A 24354-nucleotide genomic window follows, 5' to 3' on the forward strand; every position below is an offset into this window, starting at 1 on the left:
ATTTTCTTCAAAAAACTAAAATAAATTGGACTTTAATACAAATTGAGGGCCATTTCACCTGCTCAATCCTCAGGACTGCCAGAAATTTTCTAAGGAGAGAACTTTTCAATTATTCAATAAAGACTTTAACGGAAACGCTACAGACCAGTGAAGAACAACTCTGAGAGCAGGTGTTACCATTTATAAATCTTGGTCATTAAGAATAAACACAAACACACTTAATGAGGTGCCTAAGAACATGTTATTTTTGAACAGGACTTCATCCCAGCATGTGTCCACAAGAGTAAGAAAGTGACAAAATGTACCCACCGCATCACTTTATGAACTGATCTGAAGAATGAAGCCTATCGATGCTGAACATCTGAACGGTAGAGTGTTGCCAAAAGCAACAGCTTTAGTTTGCCCAAAGTCAACAGCAAGCTTTCCTGGAACAAAAGGACTGACTTCCTAAATCCACTCTCTGTTAATAAGCATAAGATCATATCAAAGCTCAACTGAAAAGACAATATCCAATCTATACAAAGGTGTTGTGGTTGTCGTCTTCGTCATATGAAACTACAAGTTTAAAAGAAGACAGAAGGATGGGGACAAAGGTGGGCTTTATATCACTTGCAAATGAAATCTGATCTGTCAAAAGAATTCCGATATAATACTTTATTGTCTGGTTGGCTGCATAAATTCTCTTAAGAAACAATGAAGTCTAAAATCTTTGAGATCATAGTGTTAGGGTTAGAGTTAGGGTTAGGGAGGGGGGCAAGTATGGAGGAAGGAAGCACTGTATAGAGGGAAAAGAGGGGTGGGAGGGGTGGGGGGAAGGGAAAAAATAACAGAATGAATCAAACAACATTACTCTATGTAAATTTATGATTACACAAATGGTATGCTTTTACGCCATGTACAGAGAAGCAACATGTATCCCATTTGTTTACAATAAAATTTTAAAAAAATTAAAAAAAAAATCAAACAATAAAAAATAAACTAACTTACCAATCAAAAAAAAAAAAAAAATCTTTGAGATCAGTTCAACCCAGAGAGAGTTCACTTGGATCAAAAGTTGTGGTTAAATCAATAAATTCTGTAAATGATGATAAACTGACTTCTGAATAAAGATGACTTTAGCCCCAGTTCTCCATATATTTCCCACCCAATTTCCAGTTAAAATAAACACACACACAAAAGACAAAAACACGAAATGGCTCTGAAACCAAGAATAGCCAGTAGGTTTTTAAGAACCTGGGAGTGATAGCTATTACATGCAGATGGAGCTGAATTAAAAGCAATCAGTATTCAATGATTGCTTACTGAAAAAGAACACCTAGAAGGTGGGAGGATCAGACCTCCCCCACTCTACCTCATTTTTCAGAATTTGGAGACAAAAAACAATTAAAAAAACAGGGACCACCGCAGCTCTATTTTCTGAAAGAGCCTGACAGCTGTCAATTTGCCTTAGTTGATTTGACAATGTATCATTGACTGTATGGCTTAAACAAGCATTTATTTATCACAGTTCTGCAGCTTCAAGTCTGAGATCAGGGTACCAGCAAAGTTGGGTTCTGGTGTGGGCTGCCTTTCTGGTTGCAGATGGTCATCTTCTCATTGTATCCTCACAAATGCCAACAAAGGGTAGAGAGCTCTCTGGGATCTCTCTAAAAAGGGTGCTAACCCCGTTCATGACCTCATCACTTCCCAAAGGCCTCACCTCCTAATAACATTACCTTGGGGAAAAAGATTTCAATATAGGAATTTTGGGAGATCACAAACATTAGACTATAACACCACTATATCCCCCCTCCCAATTCTCCCATCACTTTCAGAAGTTCTGTGCAAAGAAGTTTTCTCATAAATCAGTAAACACAATAAATCATTCATTGGTTGGTTCATGGCCTCCTGAATATGGGAGAAGAAAAATCTCATTCTAGACATTTGCTGTGCACTGGAAGAATTCTAACAGAAAGAATACACTTGTCACTAACCATGTCTCTTAGAATTGACTTGTAATTCAGAAAACAATGGGCCCCACTTTAATTGGGACCTTCTTTGAGGAATAGGACAAGATTTTTCTCCTGTTTCAGAAGTCATGGTACAGAGCCTCTAGAAGTGATCATGGGACATCATCCTTGTCAATGTTGCTGGTTGCTCCTGCCCAGGGGCACCAAGCCAGGTGGGCTGTAACCCAACCAGTGCTGTACCACTCCCGTAGGCGGGTGCCAGTGTGGACCTGTGCCTGCCCCAAAGAGAAAGGCTTTGAAACGAGGTGAGAACTCCACTGCTAGTAAGTGGAGCCTGGCTTAACTCCAAAGTCAAGGCCTGCACTGTCCAACATGATAGTTATTCACCCATGTAGACAGTACAGAAACAGAACATTGCTATCACTGCAAAAATTTCAATTAAGGCACGGTGGCACATGCCTGTAATCCCAGTGTATCAGGAGACTGAGGCAGGAGGATGGCAAGTTTGAGGCAAGCCTGGGTAACTTAAATAAAAATGGTTGGGATGTAGCTCAGTGGTAAAATGAGTACCCAGCATTCAATAACTAGTACCAAAAAATAAATAAAAATGTATATAGAACGGCCCTGGATTCCTGTCCACAAAATCTGTGAAGTGGAAGAAAGCTTCATTACTTTTCAATTAAAATGGAAGTACTATTATCTATCCATCAAAGTGTAGTTTCCTGGGATCTGTCATTTTGTAGTCAGAATTAAATCTAAATGAAATGTATATAGAACAACATAAACGCTAAGATGGCAATAAGTTGATAATTAATCCTTTTTAAAAAGTTGTGTGTTTTCTGTCTTTTAATGTTAAAACCAAACATGGAAATACTGAGCTGTTCTAAATAATACTCATAAAAGGAAGAGGTTTCTCAACAAGAGTATTTTTCTATTAATGTCAGAAATAACAAGAACCCCACTATTATCCCTACTATTCAGCAAAGTTCTGGACAGACAAGTTAATTCATTCAATAAGACAAAACAAATAACTTGTGAAGTGTAGAAGTCAAAACTGTCATTTGCAATCAAAATTGTTATCTATATTCAAAATACAAGATAGTCTATAGACCAACCTGATCCTAAGCTTCAAATGGAACTGTTACAGACCCAAATAGCCAAGACAAATTGAGACGGCAGAAGGAACCGACTTGATTTACAGAGTAGGGCTGATGCAAAGTCTTGCAAAGAGGTAATGTGATATGTGTTCAGAACTAGACATACAGAGATGCAGAGTCTCAAGATAGAACCTTACAGATAAGAGACATTACTGTGGGGACATAAAGGGATTGGACTAGAATGGTCAGGCAAAAGGAGAAGTATATGTAATAAGACCCCCAACATCACACCACACCCAGAAATAGCATCCAAGTGGCTAATAGACCTGAGCCTGATATGATAAGCCTAGGAAAAGACCAAGGTCATGTGTGTCTCTCCCTTTCTTTTAGCCTCATTCTTGAACCCTCCCACTGCCATTCTGTGTTAAGCATCCTGTGTAGGGAAAGCTGCGTATTATTTCCTGAAATGATACAGAAACAAGAAGTTAAAAAGTTGATGGTGCTTAAAGATCTCTTTGACACTGAAAACTAACCACTGGCTTCCTTCCACTCTAAATAAAGTCAGGGAAAGTTCCTGATTCAGCAAAGAGGCAAAAAGCCCATTTAGGATTCTGTCTTAAAAATAAGATGCTGTTTCTCAAATATTATATTATAATTAAAAATGCTGATAGAAATTTCCACATAAAAACTCATATAAAAGTAGCCATCAAATGCAGAATAAGACTTAATTTTTGATATATACTAAACTTGTTTGGAAACTAAATATTTTATTTACATGGGAATAATGTTTCCTTTAAAAGTTCTCCTTAGGGCCAGGCACAGTGATACACCCCTGTAGTTCCAGTACCTTGGGAGGCTGAAACAGAAGATCACGAGTTTGAGTTCAACCTGGGCAATTCTGCAAGACCTTGTCTCAAAATAAAATAAAATGAAATAAAATAAATAGGGCTAGGGACATAGCTCAGCGTAGAGTACACCTGGGTTTAATACCTCCAAAATAAAAAAAAAAAAAAAAAATATATATATATATATCTATATCTTTCTTAGAACTTTCTTTCCTCTAGGTTTGTAGTTCATTTTATATAACAACACTGGTTTCTCAACTGATTAACAATAGTAACAACTCCTGTAGGAGCACTCAATTCCAGAAGCAATTTTAACGTAGTCACTGATAAAGCATAAATGATTTACAAAAACCGTTTTTTATTTAAAAAGGAATAGAATTCTAATTACATATTCATCTGTATACTTTCCTTGAGAAACCAGTTGTCAAGCATGCTCCTAAACCACCTCAATCTATACTCTAAATAATACAGCTCAGAAATATGTATAGGAACTCTAGCTATCTTGGGGGAAAATAATCATTTAATTTTACCAGACAGTATTCATGGTGTGCCAAAGTTCATCACACAAAACCAGAAGTATAACCCAGTGTGAGAACAACTTTCTGAAAGAATTTATCTTTAAAAATGAGAAAACCAGGGCTGGGGCTGTAGCTCAGTGGCAGAGCACTTGCCTAGCATGTATGAGGCACTGGTTCAATCCTCTGTACCACATAAAAATAAACAAATAAAATAAAGGCATTCTGTCCATCTACAGCTACATAAGAAAAAAATTTTTAATGGGAAAACCATTACGAGGTACACTATCAATGGGGGGCAGTGAGAATGAACACAGTGCAATGTCTACCACTTTTAGAGAGGTAGATAGGTGGATTTTATCTTAATCTAATCAAAGTCAGGATAAATCAAGGGACCCAAAACCATAAACAGAGATGAGAATTTTCGTGCTAATAGAAAGAAGCTATTGTAACTGTCCATAAAGAGGGCCAGGCCCTAAAAGATGTGTTCACCCAAAGTCTAAAGCACTATGGGTGTGTGACATCTAACATAGAAGGGTTGGATATAACAAGTCTAATTTGCATACCTAGATGAAGGTATTCAGGAATCCAGGAATCCAGTCAGGTCATCAGGAGACCATTGAGAATGGGAATCCCTTAGTGCTGGGGAGTCAAAAGGAAAGTATTTAAACCAGAGATTGAGCCTCCTCTCAAGGAGGAGGGATTATGGCTATCCCCAAGCCCTGGAGTTTAGCAGCCAAGCCAGAACACTCTGAGGTAAGACAAAATCCAAAAGTGCAAACTCATATCTCAAGTAAAGGCTGGCACAAATAAGACCAGCTGTGTCTCACAAGAATGATCCTGGAACTCATTCTCTGAGGACACCACATGTAACTTGTTTAATAGAAGGAAACACAAATTAAGAGAGAAAGGGCTATGTAAGAGTTATAAACATAGAGGAATCACTGAGGATGTCTTAAAGAATTTCCTACCTGCAAGGAAAATGTCCTTCTCTTTGGAGAAAGGAGGATGAGTAGAGTGAACTACTATTTAGGACTCAGAGACTAAAATGGTAGAGCAATCACAGAATGGGCAGAACCAATCCAGTGCCAATACAGTGTGGTGGGGTCAGAAATTCCCTCCTCCCCAAGAACTCTATCCCAGAGAGCTGGAACATGATATCAAACCTGTCTTTATGGGTGAAGGTAAGATGCTGGAACCACGGACTTTAGAAATTCTCTCCCAAAACCTGTGGCTGTGCCTCAGGCTCATGTCACAGAGACAAGAAGGTAATGTAAACAAGAATAAGGCTAAGCAGTTGTAACTCAAAAATAATTTACATAACCTTTGACCACTGTTCAAACCAACATGTAATTTTCATACACTGTTAGTAGCATTGGAATATATTAATTATTTTAATAAAGTTTACCCCAACAATTCAGACTTTTGAGAAAACATCAAAATAATTGTTCTGTGAGGGCCTAATAAAGTTCTACCATTTACTTAGTAGACAGCTGTCACAGTTCTTTGTGCTCGTAAACATTTGTGTAATGCTTGCCTCAAAAATGTGGATCCTTCCATAATAATCACAGTGACCTATTTGGGTAACCATTGACCTTGCAAGGCACTTCTCCCATTCACCCTAGTCCTTAAGTAGCCATATCTAGTTTTGGACTATACTTTACTTCATTTAATTATTCTCAATTTTGTGATGTTAGCTTTTTATTCTCCTCTGTTTCCATCCTCAGAATATAAACATGCTAAAATTCCTATTAAAAAAAAAATAGTTCCTTGACCTCAACAACTTCTTTCTCTTTACTCTTTCCACTCCTCCCCCATCCTCTATTTCAAAGCCAAGAATAGTGAAGAAATTGGGCTTATTGTTTTTGCAGCCTCTCATGTTACACTATAGCTTCTGCCCCTAGCTCCTCAAAACTGTGAGAAAAGATCATTTTCCTTTAAATACAGACATTTCTCTGTCCTTATCTTACTTGACCTTTTAGTGGCATCATACAACACTAATCACTCTCTCTACACCTTCTCTGCTCATGAAACCATGTTCCCTTGATTCTTATCCAACTCTCTAACAGCTTTCTCAAGCATCTTTGCAGGATCCTCTTCCTCCAGCAATTGGGAAATATAGGTCCACCTGAGTTTTTTACTCACACTTTCCTACAGTCCTTATGCTCCCTAGCGGGTCTTAACCATACCAGTGAATTTCACAGACAGGGACAGATGATTTTTAAATATGCATCCCTACCATTCCAGAATATACTCCAATACTCCAATTGACCTAAAGACTTAAGGACCTCAAATTTAAAGATATCCCAAATACAACTTGTTATTTTTTCACACTGAATATATCATTATATTCCACTGACTACACTTTGCAATAGAGTCAAATTCATTCTCTCTCCCACATCTCCACTGTCACTTACTTAGTTCAGGTCACCTCTCTTGGACAATTGAAAGGGTCTCTAATCTTATTTCACTTCTCTGTCCCCGTTCAATTTAACCTCCCACAAGGATCTAATATGCAACTGAGATAATCCTTTCCATTGTTAAGAATTAGGAGAGAGGAGACAAACTTTAGATTCCTTTGCACACTTCATAAGACCTCCCCTGTTCTGACCTCTACCTCATCCACTCACAAGTCTTCCATCATTTATCAACAAAATTGCTTGGAGTTCCTAGAAACACCATGCTCTTCTATTTTTTCTCACTGAAGTGCCTTCTTCCATTCCCTATCCACAAGGCGAGTTCTTCTTTATCTTCCAATCCTCCATCACACAGCTGAAATAATCAGAAGCCTCCTTCACTGCAACAGGAACCCATCGCCATCAGCAGGGAGGGGGCTGTGCCCTCCTGTGTGCCATCGTCTCTGCACGTTGTGCAGCACTGACAACATTCAGCACACTAAATCCTATTCATTTACGAAGACAACAAACTTTGAGTTTGTTGAGGATAAAGTCAGCACCATAGGTATCTTTTTATCCTACTGCTCAGCAAAACTGACAACAGTGTTCAAGTTTTGTTGAATAACAAGAGGATGAATGAAGACCTATGATCACTAGGAATGGTAAATAAACAACTGACTTACCCCAAAGTATAAGTATTAAACTCACCTTAGCTACTTCCTGACCAATGACTCTCCACCCGCTCATGCATGCAAAGGGCCACACCACACAAGACACAAAGTGCTGGTAACACAGCCTCCCCAGCTTTCTCAAGTCATTGCACACCCTAACAATACAGGAGCCTTCCCAGTCAACCCACATAGTTCATTCCTAATGGCCATCAGGAAGGAAAGGAAACACATACAAGTCGGTGGGGAAATGATACTAAAATGGTTAAGCATTAGTTAGCTTTCTTCCTTAACAAACCCTAACCCTAACCCATTTCTCACTCGTTGACACTCACCAGCCTTTTCTGTCATGAATTTGGAGTTTACCATTGCCTACATAAATGTCTACACTGCCCATTCCAGGCCAATTCTATTTTCAAGTTATATCCTCAACACAAAAGAATACCCAAATAATCTGGCTTTATTCATATCACAGGTACACAGGCAAACAACTCAACTAAATCCACAGTGGTCTGCAGTGTGAAACAAAACTTTACATCACATAAACAAATCTTCTATACATTAAAATTAGATATGAAAAATTAATTATTAAGAGATATAGAAGAAAACATAATAGAACATCTATATAATCTTAGAATGGGAGGGGGCTATTTTATTTATTTTGCTAAAACAAAATTGGTAAAAAGAAAAAAATTAATAAAGGTAACTACCCAAATAATCTTTACATTTTGGGTAAAAAAAAGAAAATGTACAACTGGAAAAAATGCTTTATATCACATAATAAACTGTCAATACCTTAAAATTTTTAAAAACAAGAACTAAACATATTAAGTACAGCCTAAGCAAAACAACACTGTGTCCTAATAGAAAATGATTGAGAAACATGAAAAGAAAATTTATAAAAGAAATACAAATAGTCAATGATCATAGAGGGGAAAATTGTGCTTAACTTCTTAAAAGATCAAGGAAATTGAAATTTAAAAACTAAAATGCCATTTCCTCCAACATACTGATATTTTTTCTAAATGTAAAATTCTTGGTGGAAAAGAGGTTGAAGGACTTTTGAGCACTATGACCAAGAGTTTCAGTATGGAACAATCATCCTGTTTCCTTAAGATGACTGGCAATATCTATCAAACACTGAACAACACACCCTTTGACCTAGCAATGATGCTTCAAGATATTTATTATATAAGGAAGTAATCAACAACCTATGGAAGCATATCTATAGGAGGGTGTCCCATGCAAAACTGAAAACAGTGAAATTGAAAGCAACTTTAAAGTTCCAAGAAAGGGAATTATTTGGGTAAATAATATATTTGAAGGATGAAATATGTTCTGCTTTTTAAAAAGTCACATGTAGACTTCTTTTCCAGGAATACTAATGGTGAAATCCCCTGAAAATCCCTCCCACGCATAAGCATCTAAAACAACTGGGTGTGCATATACAGAAAACACACACACATACTCCTACCTTTGCAAAAGCTTAGCCACAGTTGGTGAAAGGAATGCATCTTCCAAGGAGCAAAACATGTCAAGGAACCAAATGAGGTAAAAGAGTACTGAATCTGGCCAATGATAATATCCCAAATAACTTTGCATTTCAGTGTTTACGGGAGGAAAATGAAAGTCAGATCAAAGATCCCTATAATGAGCTGGGATGTCAATAGGTAAACTAGAGGGAAAATACTGACCTGTCACACAAGGAAAGGTTAAGGAAATTTGAGTGCCTCAGACTTAGATCAAGGTACAAAAGAGTGTCCCCTACAAAACTGTATCTAGACACCTGCCCTTAAAAAACTGAGGAGGACCTGAATTCATCCTCTACATATAGCCATCAAAAACACTCAAGCTGAGTATTCAAACTGATGTGGACAGGGTTGAAGCATAAGCAAATAAGATCTTTCCTCACTGGCTCACACTAAGTTCTGGAAGAATTACCAGAGAAAAAGTTCCTAGAAAGATGAACTCACATGAAGGAGGGGATGTCACAAACTTCTAGAAACAAACCAATAGATACAAGTCATCAGAGACAACAAACAGCAGAATAAAACCTACAAAGTCTATAGATGCAGGAACTGTCAGAAAGACTAGAAAATGAAAATGTTTTACTATGTTTAAAAATAAAAGAGGATGTTAAAAAGGGTGACAATATTTTAAATGATTACACAAATTCTAAAAATATCCAAACCCTTTCTAGAAATGAAAAACATGGCATTTCAAGTTAAAACCTCAGTGGGTGACAGATACGGCTGATGCAGTGCAACTGAAGAGAGAATTTGTGAACCAGACCATTGCTACCAAGAAATGACACAGGACAGAGAATAGGGACAGAGAGTAAAACTGAAAGTGAGATTCAGAGACAGGAATGATAGCAGGAAAGACTCATAAACATCTAAATGGAGATCTAGAACCAGAGAACCAACAGATTATTATTTTAACCTAAGAAGTAATAGGTTAAAATGTCCCAAGATTGGTGGTAGACATGAATCCTCATCTAAAACCAAAAATATTTTTTAAAAACTGCACACTGAATTTTTATACTCATGTCATTTTTATCTTTTTTAGAAGTATGGGTTTATAGATATAAATGCACATGTACAGAAGAACTGGTTTAAAAAATAGCTGGCTGTGTTTGAGTGGAAATATTTAGTCCATTTATTATTTATGCTTTTATATTTTACAATGCAGTTTTTGTTACTATTGTTGCAACACTGGGGATCAAATTCAGGGTCTCATGCATGCTAGACTCTACCAGTAAGCCATATCTCCAACCCCATGTATCACTTTTATAGTAAGAAAGTAGAAAGTTGTTTCGAATTAATAGAAAATAATACTAAGCACATGTTTGCGTGTGTATTTGAGATATGAAGGGATATATATCAAAATGTTAATAGCTCATATTTCTAGTTTGTGAGGAACTATAGAAAAAAGCTGTAAGTAAAAATCAATGACTAAACAAATTATACATATAAATACACAAGGGAAAATGAGTATTTAAAAATATTAACAAAGGTTTTATTATGGATGTTAAGTTATATGATTTATAATTATTATATTTTACAAATTTCCATTTGTTACTTTTATTGCTTATGAAGTTTACATTTTATGCATTTTCATTTGTCATTTCACATTTAGGAAAAATATCCATATATATTATATATATATATTTATATACACACACATATACACATACATATATATGGAGATATACACGTGTATGTGGACACATAGGAAGGTAGATAGTTGAGCTTAGAATTATGGGTAAAATTTTGTGCAAGAAAAACCCCACTTTAATCAAAATTAAAAGCAAATGTGCAGTACATCAACATATTTACATACAATGTTTTCAGAGACTTCCAATGTTATGGGAAAGCACTACCTTTAAATGTTAGAATTTTTAAACTCAGAACAAAAACACATGCAGAGCTCATAAGAACCTGCAGGAGAATAAGAGGCAGAAATTATAGAAAAATGTTAATAGTTGCAGTCCCTGGTGTCCCGTTTCCTTCTTGCATTAATATTTGGGGAAGGAGAGAACAAGAGGGCCCGTCAGGCTTTCTGGAGGTTGATGCACATCTGGCCTCAATTTTGATTCTTGGAAACCCCAGCAGTGGAAGTAAAAGGACCAGGAAAATAAGGCAGGAGCTAAAACCACCTATCTTAAAGCACATTAAAATTTACAATCATTGGCAATTACAGGGGAAAAGTCAACATTTACTATGGCCTTTCAAGATAAGGGAAAAGAAGCAAGCAACCAAGAAAAAGGACGCAAGGCTGGTCCTGTTTGGCTGCTGCCACTTCTCTTCTTAATGACATTAAAACCCACATCAGATATAAATTTTTTTTTTTGATACAATAGCCTTGAACTGGAAACCACAGATTTTAATCTCTAATTTATTCAGGAATAAAAATTCAGACCAAACACACTTTCATGTGACTTTAAATTTGTATTATTAGCTAATGATAGGAAAACCTCACATCTCCTAGTTGGGTTTGCACAACATGTCATGACTTTCCCTCTCCTTCCAGAAACAGACCTCTGAAGGCAGATCCTTAGTCAAAGAACAAGAATACCAAATTTCAGGAGAAAACTTAATTTATTTTATACAGCATTCCTCTAATTCTTAAAAAAGTGATTTTGCTGTGCTTTCCAAATTCACAACAGACACAATGTAAAAACATCAAATCATCAAAGACAGTTCAAGAGAGTGCTTCATTTCTAGAAACACTACAAACCAAAACTTAAGTGCTTCCACACCTGCAAATAATAAACTTCAAAGGCAATCCAAAACCATCCTGGCATTTATCATTTGTGAGTATACATGGATGTGGTGAGTGTGCATCTGTGTTTGGTTTTAATAATCAATTGACTGTCTACAGTGTAAGTAGTCTTAGTTAAGCCTTGGATTCTTATAGAGTGTCATAAAACTACGTATGATGTTCATCAAGTTTACAGCATTTCTTAATTGGAAGGAAACTTCTGAGGTCATCCAATTCTACTTCTTATCCAATGCTTTAATCCCTGTAGAATCTCAGTTCTGCAGTATCTGGCAGATCAATTCAAAAACAGGAAGCTCACTACCTTCCAAGCCAGTCACAAAGTCCTGGGGCTGGTCACATGCTACAAACTCCCTCTCTAGTTCAAACAATCCTGACTGAATAGCTCATCAAGGGGACCCAGCTGCTCTTCTGTAACCAAAATGAATCCATCAAACAAGTCAAGGCTTAGCAGGCCAATGAAGACAGAGATGTTAACTCTTTCTTTCCTTTCTCATAATTCCTACTTCACAGATCCTTTCCAACTCTTTTCCAATAGTTGAGGAGAACACTAAGTTTATTCATTCTATTCGTAAAGGATGGTACCTAAAATAAAATGTGGTAAAACCAATTCCTTGCTCACTCTTAGTTTTCAGATATAAAGAGTTTAGAGAACACACTGTAACAAAATAAAATCTATAGTTTAAGGCAACACTTATTCAAATAGGTCCAATTTTGAAAAATGCTCTTACCATGAGATGGAAGAAAATATCGAAACTCAAGTTCCCAACCACCCTTTCTCAAAGAAAAATATGACACACCATAGTTCGCTGAATATGTCTTTTTCTGTGTAATCCCAACTACTTGAAAGGGTGAGGTTAAGGGGATCGCAAATTCAAGTCCAGCCTCAGCAACTCAGTGAGACCCTATCTCAAAACAAAAAAATAAAAAAAGAGCTGGGGAGGTAGTTCAATGGTGGAGCTCTCACATGGCATATGCGAGGCCCTGAGTACAATCCCCCATACTCTAAAGAAAAAAGGAAAAAAAAAATGTTATCCTGGATCCTTCCCAGATTGCTTGAATCAGAAGCTGTATAAGCAGACACAACTCATCACCTTCAGTACACGTCTCTCTGGTGATCCTGATGCACAATAAAAGGAGAGAACCAATACCCCATACTTGCCTAATTATTAACAGACACAAATACACTCAATCTCCTGCCAGTTCACAAAGCAGAACAGAAGTGACCAGAACAATCCAATGACTACTATTGATGGAACAGTTGAGATTAGAACAAAGCACTGATAATCATATCTTTTCATTCCAGTTCAAACTTGTCCTTTCAAGAAGAGGACAATACCTGGGATGTGGTAAGATGAGAAGGGCAGTATTAGATGGGACTGCATTTGGGGAAATGAATCACTTGAAGTGATGATTCACTTACTTTGAGCAGGTGGTAAAAACAGATACTAGTTCATGTGGAGGAATCTAACGAGAGAGGAAAGAGGAGAGAGGAAAAAGGAAGGAAACCACAGCAACAGAAAGGGGAATTCCTGTAACTATGTAAGGCTCATCCTTGGGTTCAGCTTGCAGCTTTAAGAAAGTTCTAGAATATTATTCTTGCAAGTTCAATTTTCAAAATTTCCTGTGTCCACACTAAGTTTTTTGTGACTTAGAAAACATTCTCCCCAAATAAGCAAACTCAAAATCAAGGAGTTGATATCTGCATTTGCTGCAATAAGAACAAAGAAGTTGAAGGGTCATTTTTTTTTTTTCCTATTCCACGGTGAGAATCAAAGTTATTCCCTCATACAAGAACACACTTTAATATGAATACAAAGTATGCTCATACAATTCTTTCTGCTGTTTGGGGTCCTAGTTTTAAAAACTACACTTCATTCCAGTTCCAAATACAGATACAAACTGCAGACAAAACATCCTACCACAAAACTAAATCCCAAAATGCCCATGATCAACCAATCCACAATGAGGAGGTTAAATGCCAAACCCAAAATGGTTCATGGAACAACCATGACCCTCACCATGTGGTAAAAGATGAATCCAATTAATGTTACCTTAAAAAGAACTTAAGCAACTCCTCTCCTTCCTGTCCTAATTGCCCATTATGGGCTCGGAAAGCAGCTGTGCAGTAGAGACACCGAGGGAAAAACATTTTCTGACCAATGTACTCCTTGACCCTGTGTGAACTCTGTGAAACATGCATTAATGGATTCCCAAGGCATTTAGAGAGGCCATAATCTGTCAAACATTTACAATTACAGGAGGATCAATAAAAATGGGATTGTTAGATGGTTATTTTCCAGATTGCTCTCTTTTTCTGATTAAAAAATAATAATAATAATGGGTTGCAGGGGAGGGAACAACAGTGACCCAAAAGATGACAAGATGACATTTTGTTGGAAGGGACCTTCAGAATTACCTCATAAATCTCCTCTACCTTTCTTTCCCTCCTCCTCCAAACAACCCAGTCATCAAGCAAGTCACTACCATGGGCAATTTTGACATATCCCAGTCTATTCTCTCAGTTATTTCCTCAACTGACTATTCAATTTAGCCCCTCATCACCCAGAATTGCCCCATGACACTTCAAAATCCCCCTAACTGGAAATAACTGTACAGCTGTTTGCACTCACATGCACTTTATCGGTCCTTGGAAATGAAATTATGCAGTTTCCCACCCATTCCTTGTCTCCCTTGTTCCTTGCCCTCTCCAACCCTCTGTTCTCATGTGTCCAGTCTAAATCTGCCCTTTGATAACCCCATCTTGATTAAGTGCCAATCTGCCTGTTTTGTTCCCACTCACAGCCTCCAGAGGCCCTACAGAGAAAACTTAAAGGCAAGGTAAAGCTGTCACTATTAAGAAATACACTCAAACACTAGATGTCAGGTAAGGAGCTCCTCAAAACTTACTCCTGCTCCCTCTCTCTCCCACAACCCACCACTTGAATGATATGGGCCATTCTTTCAGATTGCTTGCATAGTTTACACACTGCAGTCAATGTAGACAAGTCCTCTCAACCTGGGAAGCACATTAGAATCACAAGGTGGCTGCCCTGGCCTGTCTCTCAAAGATTGGGTCAAATGGTCTGAAGGGGGAACCCTGCACATATTATGTTTCAAAAGCCAACCCACTTCCTATGCTATGTCCCATAGGTACTTCAGACTCAACATGTATCAGATTCTTCACCCTTCCTACCATAGGTCAAACTGTATCCCTCAGAAATTCTTGGGCTGGGGAGATAGCTCAGTTGGTAGAGTGCTTGCCTTGCAAGCACAAGGCCCTGAGTTCAATCCCCAGCACCGCAAAAAAAAAAAAAAAAAGAAATTCTTATGTTCAAGTCCTAATTCCTGGTACCTCAGAACGTGACATCTTTGGATTCAATTACCTTTAAAGTGGTCATTAAGGTAAAATGAGTCATTAGGGTGAATCCTAATCCAATATAGCTGGGGTCCTGATTAAGAAGAAATTTGGAGCCAGACACATATGGAGGAAAGACCATTTGAAGACAGGAAGAAATCAGTCACCTATGTGGCAAGGAGAGAGGCCTTAGGGGTCCACACTCTGATCTCAGATATCCCAACTTCAGAATTTATGAGAAAATACACTGTTATTTAAACCACCCCATCTGTAGGACTTTATAGCAGCTCTAGCAAACTAAAACACTTCCCATGTCCTAGTCACACCATGTACTCACATTACTCTTCTCTCCCCCCGACCTACCTTATCCAATAGCTAAGCAGCATCAATTCTTCCTTCTAAATAACTTTCACGTCTGCTTTTTCCCCTCCAAACCCATTCTCACTGCTTTAATTCAGGTCCTAATAATCTATCTTAAGATATTCCAGCACTGTATGATTCCCCTTACAGGTGAAATCTAAAATTCTTGAACCCCATGAATGGACCATAGAATGGTGGTTACAGGAGGCTGGAGGTTAGGGAGGGAGGGAATGGGGAGTTGTTGATCAAAGCATGTCAAGTTTCAGATGGACAGGAGGAATAGGTTTTGAGATCCCCTGCACAGGCAGGGTGGCTAGTCAATAACAACATGTTATATATTTCAAAAATAGAATTTCAAACATTTCAGGTAAGGGAGGTAAAGATGTTAATTGGTTTGACTTAATCATTCCACATTGTATCTATATATCAAAACATCACACTGTACCCCACAAATGCATGTAATTATAATTTGTCAATGAAAAATAATAAAAAGAAAAATAACAGGATCATCTCAATAGATGCTGAAAAGGCTGTAAAAACTCCAGTCCCCTCACTGCTGCACTGGAATCCACCTGGTAATCAGGGAGCACTGGGTGGTACCAGCAGAGCCCCTCCTCAATTCCTGACTTACAATACAAAGAAAAATGATAACAAATTGTTGGAAGCTAGTTAATTTTGGATTTAAAAATGAACATATTTAATTGGAAAAATGTTTTAGCTGTCAATAATATAATTGTTAACAACTTTTTCAATTGACTGAATTTTTCCGTGATGCTGGGCCTAAGCATTTATCACTTTCATAAGCAAAAACAATTTCAAAGTACTGACATTTCACCTTTATTTTCTTTCTGTATCTCCTCTTTAACTTTATGCACACATCCTAAAAAATGCATTTTTATACTTAGAAAACCACTTTCAGAAAAAAATGTTTTTATACAACTTAAAAATTATTTTTTTCTAGGCCCTTTCACCTGCAACCATTTCTCTTGGCTCTATGGAGAATAGTCTTCCTGAAAAAGAACTCTAGCATGGCAATGGTCTTCTGTAAACGCTTCCATAGCTTCTGTGGCCTCAAATCCACCCTCCTCAAGCACAGCACACCTTCAGTATCCCTGGCTTCCGCTGCAGCACACTGTGTGTACTCAAAGGTCCCCTGACATAATGCTGATCCACAAAATCATCTCTGCACAGGCACTCACCTCTTCCTGGACACCTCCCTTGTCCAAATTCTACACCCAGCAAACACCTACTCATCCTTTCACTTCCAGCCGGAGAATCACCTCTCAATGAAGCCTTTATGATTCTTCCCACCCAGATTCATCACTGCTTCTTCTTTGCTGCCTCTGAGATAAACTTACACATTCTTCTCATTATATACTGTGACCACACACAGGAAGGTGTCACAGATACCCACAGGGATCAACCAGGTATCACAAATGCATGAAGTGTCTTGTGAAAACAGATCTTAAACTTGTGTGATATAGAAAATATAGTTGTATTATGTCCAATCATAATACCTGCCTCTGTGTTGTCTTTTAAAAACCTTGACTGGAACAAATAAAATGTATATGAAGCCAAATTTATTTAGCACTTAGACAGTTTTGCAAACTCCAGACAAAGGCATAAAATGTCAGGGCCTTTGTTTCTCTTTCTCCTACTCTTTGAAGTAAAAGATGCCTAAACATGCCTGTGAGTATTACTTTAGCCCGAATACCTGTGGTCATTGGCTGATCCTGGTTCCTGCTACTTTCAGTGGAACTGACACTTGAAGCATACAGATGAACACTTAATTTGACAACAAGGAAAGGACACAGTTTCAAGTTGTATAACCCTGAACTCATTGCTACTCAGTAAAAATATTCTTTTGGGTGATGTAGTATTCCGGGGCAATATCCTGAAAGGTATCTGGCCATCATTATACAAGGAATGTGGAATGCCTCTGCTTGAGCAGAGTTGGCGGAGACCTACTTGTCTGAACTGTCTTGCTTTGGCTCTCAGAACTGCTTTTCTGAGATAAGTCTTGGCATTATGCCACGGATTATACTAACAACTTTTTTTTTTTTTTTTAACGCCACTGTTATATTCATTGTAAGGTGCTTGGAGACACTGCTTATTGCTTGAAAATATGTAATGTTTGAAGACATTGATTTAAAAAAGAAAAACGACCCTCTCAGCACTGTCATGCCCCCTGCTTTACCTGCATGGGCTCTCTGGATCACACAATAACTGTGTCCCCCTCTTCATGACAGTTCCTTGAAAGGACAACAAAATGTGGGACTCTTTTTTAATATATGACTAGGACCCTAAGGTGGACCTTCAGTCTTGGGTCTCTGCTTAAATTAATGAGGAGTGAAATTGATCAAGTTATATTATATGCACATATAAATGTGCCACAATAAACCCCACTATGCTACATAATTAACATATACCAATAAAAAAGGAGAACTGCATGGAAAGCTGTGGCGTACAATTTTTTAACACAGCAAGGAAAGAGAAAATAAAACTTGATGTCCAAAAATAAGACAATGATTGAACAGTTTAACAACTTAATGGATTATAAGGCTATTAAACATGTAATTTAGAAATTGCCATATATAACAGTGGGTTTTAAAAAATAGCCTATAGTGTGTCAAAATGCATTCTACTGTCATGTATAACTAATTAAAACAATTTTTCTAATTAGAAAAAAATATGTTACTTTTGGGAAAAGGCAAACCATAAAATAGACCATAATAGAAACAGGCTATAAAACTAACATTATTTAATGAAAAATTTATTCATTAGACAACTGCATTTATGAGTGGGTTTATTTAAATAGTCATAATATGGTTTCAAAAAATATTTTTTGTATTTTTAAGAATACACTATGCAGCATGTCACATAAAAAATATTTTCAATGAAGTTAAAGTTTTACATACTTTGTTTTTTAATGAAACATTTTTACTCACTGATTTATTCTGACATTAAAATGGAATGAAAAGAGAAGAAGAGACAAGCAGGTAAGTGATCCTGTGCATTCCCCATATAGCAGACTAAGCCCAAAGTAGGCCACTAGCATCTCCCATGACCGCCACTGGCCGGAATTAATGCTTCTCTTTCCAACCAAAGTTAATAAACTATTTTATCAGTCAGCTTAGACTACCATGACAAACTACTTACAATACATTATGTGGTTTAAACAAAAATTTACTCTCTCTCAGTTCTAGTGACTGGAAATTCAAGGTCAGGATGCCAGCATGGCAGATTTCTGGTGAGGACTCTTTCTGGCTTGCAGGCAGCAGTCCTCTCTCTGTATTCACATGGCCTTTTGGTGCAGATGTGCAGAGACAGCTCCCTCTTATTGTAAGACCATCAGTGCTACTAAATTAGGGTCCCACTCTTATGACTATATCCAAAAACCCTATATCCAAACAAAAACACATTGGAGGCTAGGCTTTCAGCGTATGAATATTGGGGGTACAAAATTCAGCACATAGCAAAGGCTAAATGTTTTATAATAAATCTCTTGCATATAACATATTTAAACATGAAATCTGGGCTGATTCTTGCTCCCAGAGAAATGATATTCAACAAGGTTCCTGATCCTTGAATCAGATAAGAATTTGTAAATTTTGGCCCTCCATTCAAACGGTCAATTGAGTGGGAACTGGGCCATTCCAAGTTCATAGTGACAAAGTCCTGCTTTGGTGTTGAGATTCCCTTGAATAAGCTCAGTTCAACTGATGCTTCCAACTCTAAAAACAAAATTTCTCCAGGGAGCTTTCAACTTTTGTCTTCTACATTTCTCTCTTGATGCTATCTGGATTGCCTTTCTTAGAATCCTAGGTAGTACAGGACTGCTCTGTGCCTCTTCGTGGTTCTATGTAACTTAAATCCAAACAAACCCATGCCTCCCTTCCCTGTGATACAACCTATATCTGGTACTAGCCCTGAGCAACACCCATGCCCATCACCTGCCTGGACTATGCCTCAGTTGATCCTAAACACCGCCTGTGTGACCTGTCCCAACCTTGTTCCATATCAGAAGCCTGTGAGTCCTGGCGGGTTTCCATACAGCAATCAGCCTAAGGAGAAGATATTCAACAGCTAATAAAAGAATATTAGCTGATGAATCAGCACCAAAACACACTAAATAAAATCCCCACAGTCACCTGGACTTCCTGAATAAATATTTGTTATGAATAAGGAATCAGGTAGAGTTCAAAATGAAAACATATGCATCTTATTTTTCCCCTCAATTTCTTAACAAAAATTAATAGCATGTGTAATAAGCTGCTCATAATACAATAAGTGAACTTGAAGGAGTGAATATTTGGAAGGACAAATGTTTAAAGGATTTGAATCAACTGATTTAACACATTGGTAAGAAAAGTTTAGTCAGTGAGGAAAATGAAGAGATGTTGGTCAAAGGGTACACAGTTTCAGTTATAAGATAAATAAGATAAATAAGTACTCTACAGTATGGTGTCTAAAGTTAAAAATACTGTGCTATATGCTTGAAATCTGCTAAGATAGTAGAGCTTTGGTGTTCTCACCACAGACACACACAAATAACTGGTAATTATGTGAGCAGATGGATATGTTAACTAGCTGGATTGACTATGGCAATCATTCCATAATATATACATATATCAAACCATCATGTTGTACACTTTTAATAAATACAATTGTTATTCAATATAGTTGTCAATTACATCTCGGCAAAGCTGGCCAGAGAAAAGCTTGGTTTCCAGAAACTTTTTATTCCCTTCCATATGAACCCCATTCCTTAGAAAACATCACTTAAGCTTGGAATAGTCATTAAAACTGACTTTAGTTGTGCGCGATGTAGATTCATACCATTTGTGTAATCATACATGTACATAGGGTAATGATGTTTGTCTCGTTTCACCATTTTTCATACCCCACTCCCTCTTATTTCCCTCTATGTGATCTAAAGTTCCTCCATTCTTCTCTTACCCGCTACCCCAACACCACCATTATATATCATCATTCACTTAACAGGGAAAAAATTTGGCCTTTGGTTTTTTGGGATTGGCTTATTTCACTTAGCATGATAATAGAATACAAAAATGAGTGAAAACTGTAGAATGGAAGAGTAGTATAAGGAAATATTTTTCAATAAATTACTTTATAGGTTTGTTTTTCTTTAATAGATCAGAATTTATCATAATGCATAAAACTTAAAAATTTGTGATGACTGCCAAATTTAATAAGCTGAAAGGTAAATGATTCCATTCAAATGAAGCCAACAAAGAATATCTATAGTTGAAAATACAAAAATGCAAAACTAAATTTTGGATGCAGATACAAGACAATCTTGATAATTCTAAAACAAAAGAGCAGCATTAAAAATCCTTACTCTCTGTATCAGTGGTTAAAGGATATACCTTTTCTTCTAAAGAGGCATTCAAAAATTGACAATAATCATAACTTTGCACAAATATAAGATAATGCATGTCTTGTGATAATTTAATTATGTCTGTTTGTTAAAAAAGGCAAAATTGAATGAAAAAAAATGGCTTGGTCCTTCATATGATTCCTTGGCTCTTTAAATCTCTTTGAAATAACATTACCCACTGTTTAGTGGGGTTTTTATAAAATATAGATTATATGTAACTTAGATACCTCACATTTCTCCAAAGAAAGCTTCCAGCATATCTAAGATTATGATATTTTTCCATCCTCACTAAATCTGAGTTAAAAAAAATTCACAATTGAGTGTGGTTGAATTATAAACTGTGATGCTAAAGTCTTAAATATTTGCTCAAGAAAATTTTAATCTTTGTCCAGTCGTCCATTTTGAAGCTATTAGGGCCACCTGAGCCTTACCTTATAAGAACACAGAAGGATGCAAATACTTGGAGTTCTCCCAACTTGACTTTGAGCTTCTTGGATGAGGTTTGCTAAATAGCATGGAATCAAGTCTTTAAGACTAAAAAGCCAGGACAAAGTTGAAAATGAAAACCATAGAGCCACTGAACAATAAAACTGGAGAATAATTGGTGCAAACTGACTCCAAATCCTGTTAAGAGGAACTCTAAGGCCGGGTAAGGTTGTGTGCTCTTGAAGGTCACATGGGCAGCAGAAAGAAAACTGGCACTTGAATCCTGGCTTCCTGTCTCAGCCTCGAACCTTACCTATGGATTTCCAATTCACAGTATTTTTTAAAAGCTTTTAAAAGGGGTGGGGGGAAAAATGAACCCTAAAATTCTAACATGGCAAACATACAAATAAAAAAGGAGCTCTGGCAGGGAGTGGGGTGGGAAATGGAACACGGCCTGCTCCCCAGGCTCTCTGGGGTCCCTGGCCCCAGGTCAGAGGGTAAGCTGGGGGCCAGGGCCAGGCCAGAGGGTAAGTGGGGGGCCTGGGGACAAGCCACAGTCTCCACCCTGCGGACACCGGAATCCTCCCTGCGACTGCGCTGGCTGGCCCAGGCCTTGAAGGACCAACAAGCCTCTCTTCCCACGCCTGGATGACCTGGTGGTGGTGGTGGTGACCTCTCAGACTCCCGACCTGAACCCCTCAGGGCTGTTGCCCAGGTCTCCTGGTGCAATCCTGCCTGTCCTAACCAAAGCTCACTCTGAGGACCTAGCAGTGAGAAGAATGGCAGCCTCCTGAGGCTTCCAAGGCCCAAGAAGACAGGAGGACGCTGGAAAGTTGGGCCTGCGTAAAACAAAGAGCCCCGCGATTGGAGCCCTGGGTGAGTACAGGAGCCGGTCCTGAGGTCTCGCGAGATCGTGCCTCATCCCGCGAGACCGCGCCTCATCCCACGAGATGGCGCCTCAGCCCGGGAGACCTCGCCTCGTGGCAAACGAAGCCCCGGTAGCGTGTGCGAAGACCCGGATGACATCAGGTGGCCAGGATAATAGGCCTTGGCAGCTGGTGTTCCATCCACCAAAGGGAGCACCTGCTCAGGAGCAGACCGCTCTTGACCAACTGGAAATGTCTGCCACCCTTGGGAAGATTTGCTGGCTGTTTTTGGAAAGCCTGTGCACATAATGTGAAAACAGTGTTCTCAACTTCCCCCCCAACCTTTTAAAACTTTTGCCATCTCTGGACAGTCTAAATGTAAAGGGGTTACTTGAGGTATGATAAAGTTAGAAAATAATGGCTGGTAAATGCCCATTTGTTTCAGAAAATCCACAATGTTTTTGGAAGTGACTTTAAAAATGAAAATCCAAAATGTTTTTGGAAGTGACTTTGAAATGGAGTTGTTAGCCCACCTCTTGGAGCTACATTTGTCCACATTTGTTAAGTGGGTTAGAGGACATGGAGAAGACTTTGATGATGAGAAGAGGTCCTGTGCCAAACTGGTTGGATTATAACCATTGTTTGTGTGTGTGCATTTTATTTTTCATTACTGTACCTAGAGTTGGCAATGCTAACTACTTTGGTTGAAATGTCTAGACTTTCTAGATATCCTAAAGTGCCTGATCTATGTTAAAAGTAGAAGAGGTAAAATATAACACATTTTATAAATTTATTTTTGTTAAAGTTCTTATAAAATATTGTGGAGGGACAACAGCCAAACCCCCTGTTGAGTAGTATGCATTCTGTACTGGTTCTCTGGAGCACCATGCCAGTGTGCCTAAAATAAGGCAAGAGTAATACATCGTTTCTTATGTCTATGTTTTACGCTGCTGTGTACATAGTGTAGCTAAAGGACAAACGAGTCCTAATCTATATCTAGACTTTCTAGATATTAAAGAGGTTGCCAGTGTATGGCAAAAGTAGAATTGGTATACAAATTTTGTATATTTTGTGCTAAAATTCCTAGGAAGGATTGTCTTTGGAAAATTTGAACATTATAGCCCACTGGATTGGTGAAAGGACAGAATGCTTATATAATGAAGACATTTTCAATTTAGAACTATTGTTACATGTATGCAGTTTATTCAAGACTGTCACATACATAGTGGACAAATTGAGTCCTTACTTGAAACATTGACTCTGTCTAGATGTTTAGAAGTGCCAGATGTATGTTAAATGTAGAGGCAGTAAAATATCACTTTATAAATATCTTTTTGCTAAAATTCATATGAAATTTTGTCTTTGGGGAATGGAACTGTTAAACCACCTCTGTGAGCAGTATAGTACTCTGTGTTCAGTAATGTGGAGGAGGTGGGAGGGAAGCAATTGCAAAAGGTATTATGTTGGTGTGTTCATACTTGGACATTTTCAGACATCAGTTTTCTGTATATTTTGTGCATTTTGATTTGCTGTTTATGTAGTGTACATAATGGACAAATGAGTCCTAATTTTGCAATATCTAGTCTCTAGATGTTAAAGAGGTTGCCAGTGTATGACCAAGTAGTTAGTAAAATTAACACATTTTGTATATTTTGCATTGCAATTCATAGGAAAGTTTGTCCCCTATAAATGACTTTTGGATATGAACTTGTTCGACCATCTCTAAGCATTACATATATCTATACTGTCCACTGGACTGAAAGTAGTGAGAATAATGTGAGGAGGGAAAGGTTCAAGGACAAAATGGCCATATTAGAAGGTACCTCGGATTATAACCATTGCAACATGTGCAAATTTATTTACCAGTGCTATGTCCATAGTGGACAGGTTCTTATGTGGAACATATAGTCCTTCTATATATTTAGAAGTGCTTGATATATTTAAAAGTAGATGCAATAGAATAAAACTTTTTGTAAATAGCTTTTAAAAACTGATGAGAAATACTGTTTGGAATCATTAAACCATCTCTGAACAGAATATTGTCTATACTTGTTCACTGAGTTGAGGGAGGTGGGAGGGAAGAAGTTGCAAAAGATGTTTTGTTAGAGTGTGCTTGAAAATTTCAGCTTACCCATTGCCCTTTAACACTTAACTTTATTGTGCTATATATATTGTGTGCATACTGTACAAAG

General features: G+C 37.7%; 1 protein-coding gene across 6 annotated transcripts in view; it reads right to left on the reverse strand.

Moving 5' to 3' along the window:
* The window catches only part of LPAR1 (lysophosphatidic acid receptor 1), a 140067-nt gene that overhangs the window by 98842 nt on the left and 16871 nt on the right, over positions 1 to 24354 (reverse strand). The window contains exon 2 of one of the 6 annotated variants that reach the window (XM_079112620.1): positions 12719 to 12756. The exons of the other annotated variants lie outside the window; for them this stretch is intronic. The gene's annotated coding sequence lies outside the window, so the exon portion shown is untranslated. The remainder of the gene's footprint in view (positions 1 to 12718; positions 12757 to 24354) is intronic. 6 annotated transcript variants of the gene reach the window in all.

This window comes from Sciurus vulgaris (assembly GCF_902686455.1).
Source record: "Sciurus vulgaris genome assembly, chromosome: 15".
NCBI lineage: Eukaryota > Metazoa > Chordata > Mammalia > Rodentia > Sciuridae > Sciurus > Sciurus vulgaris.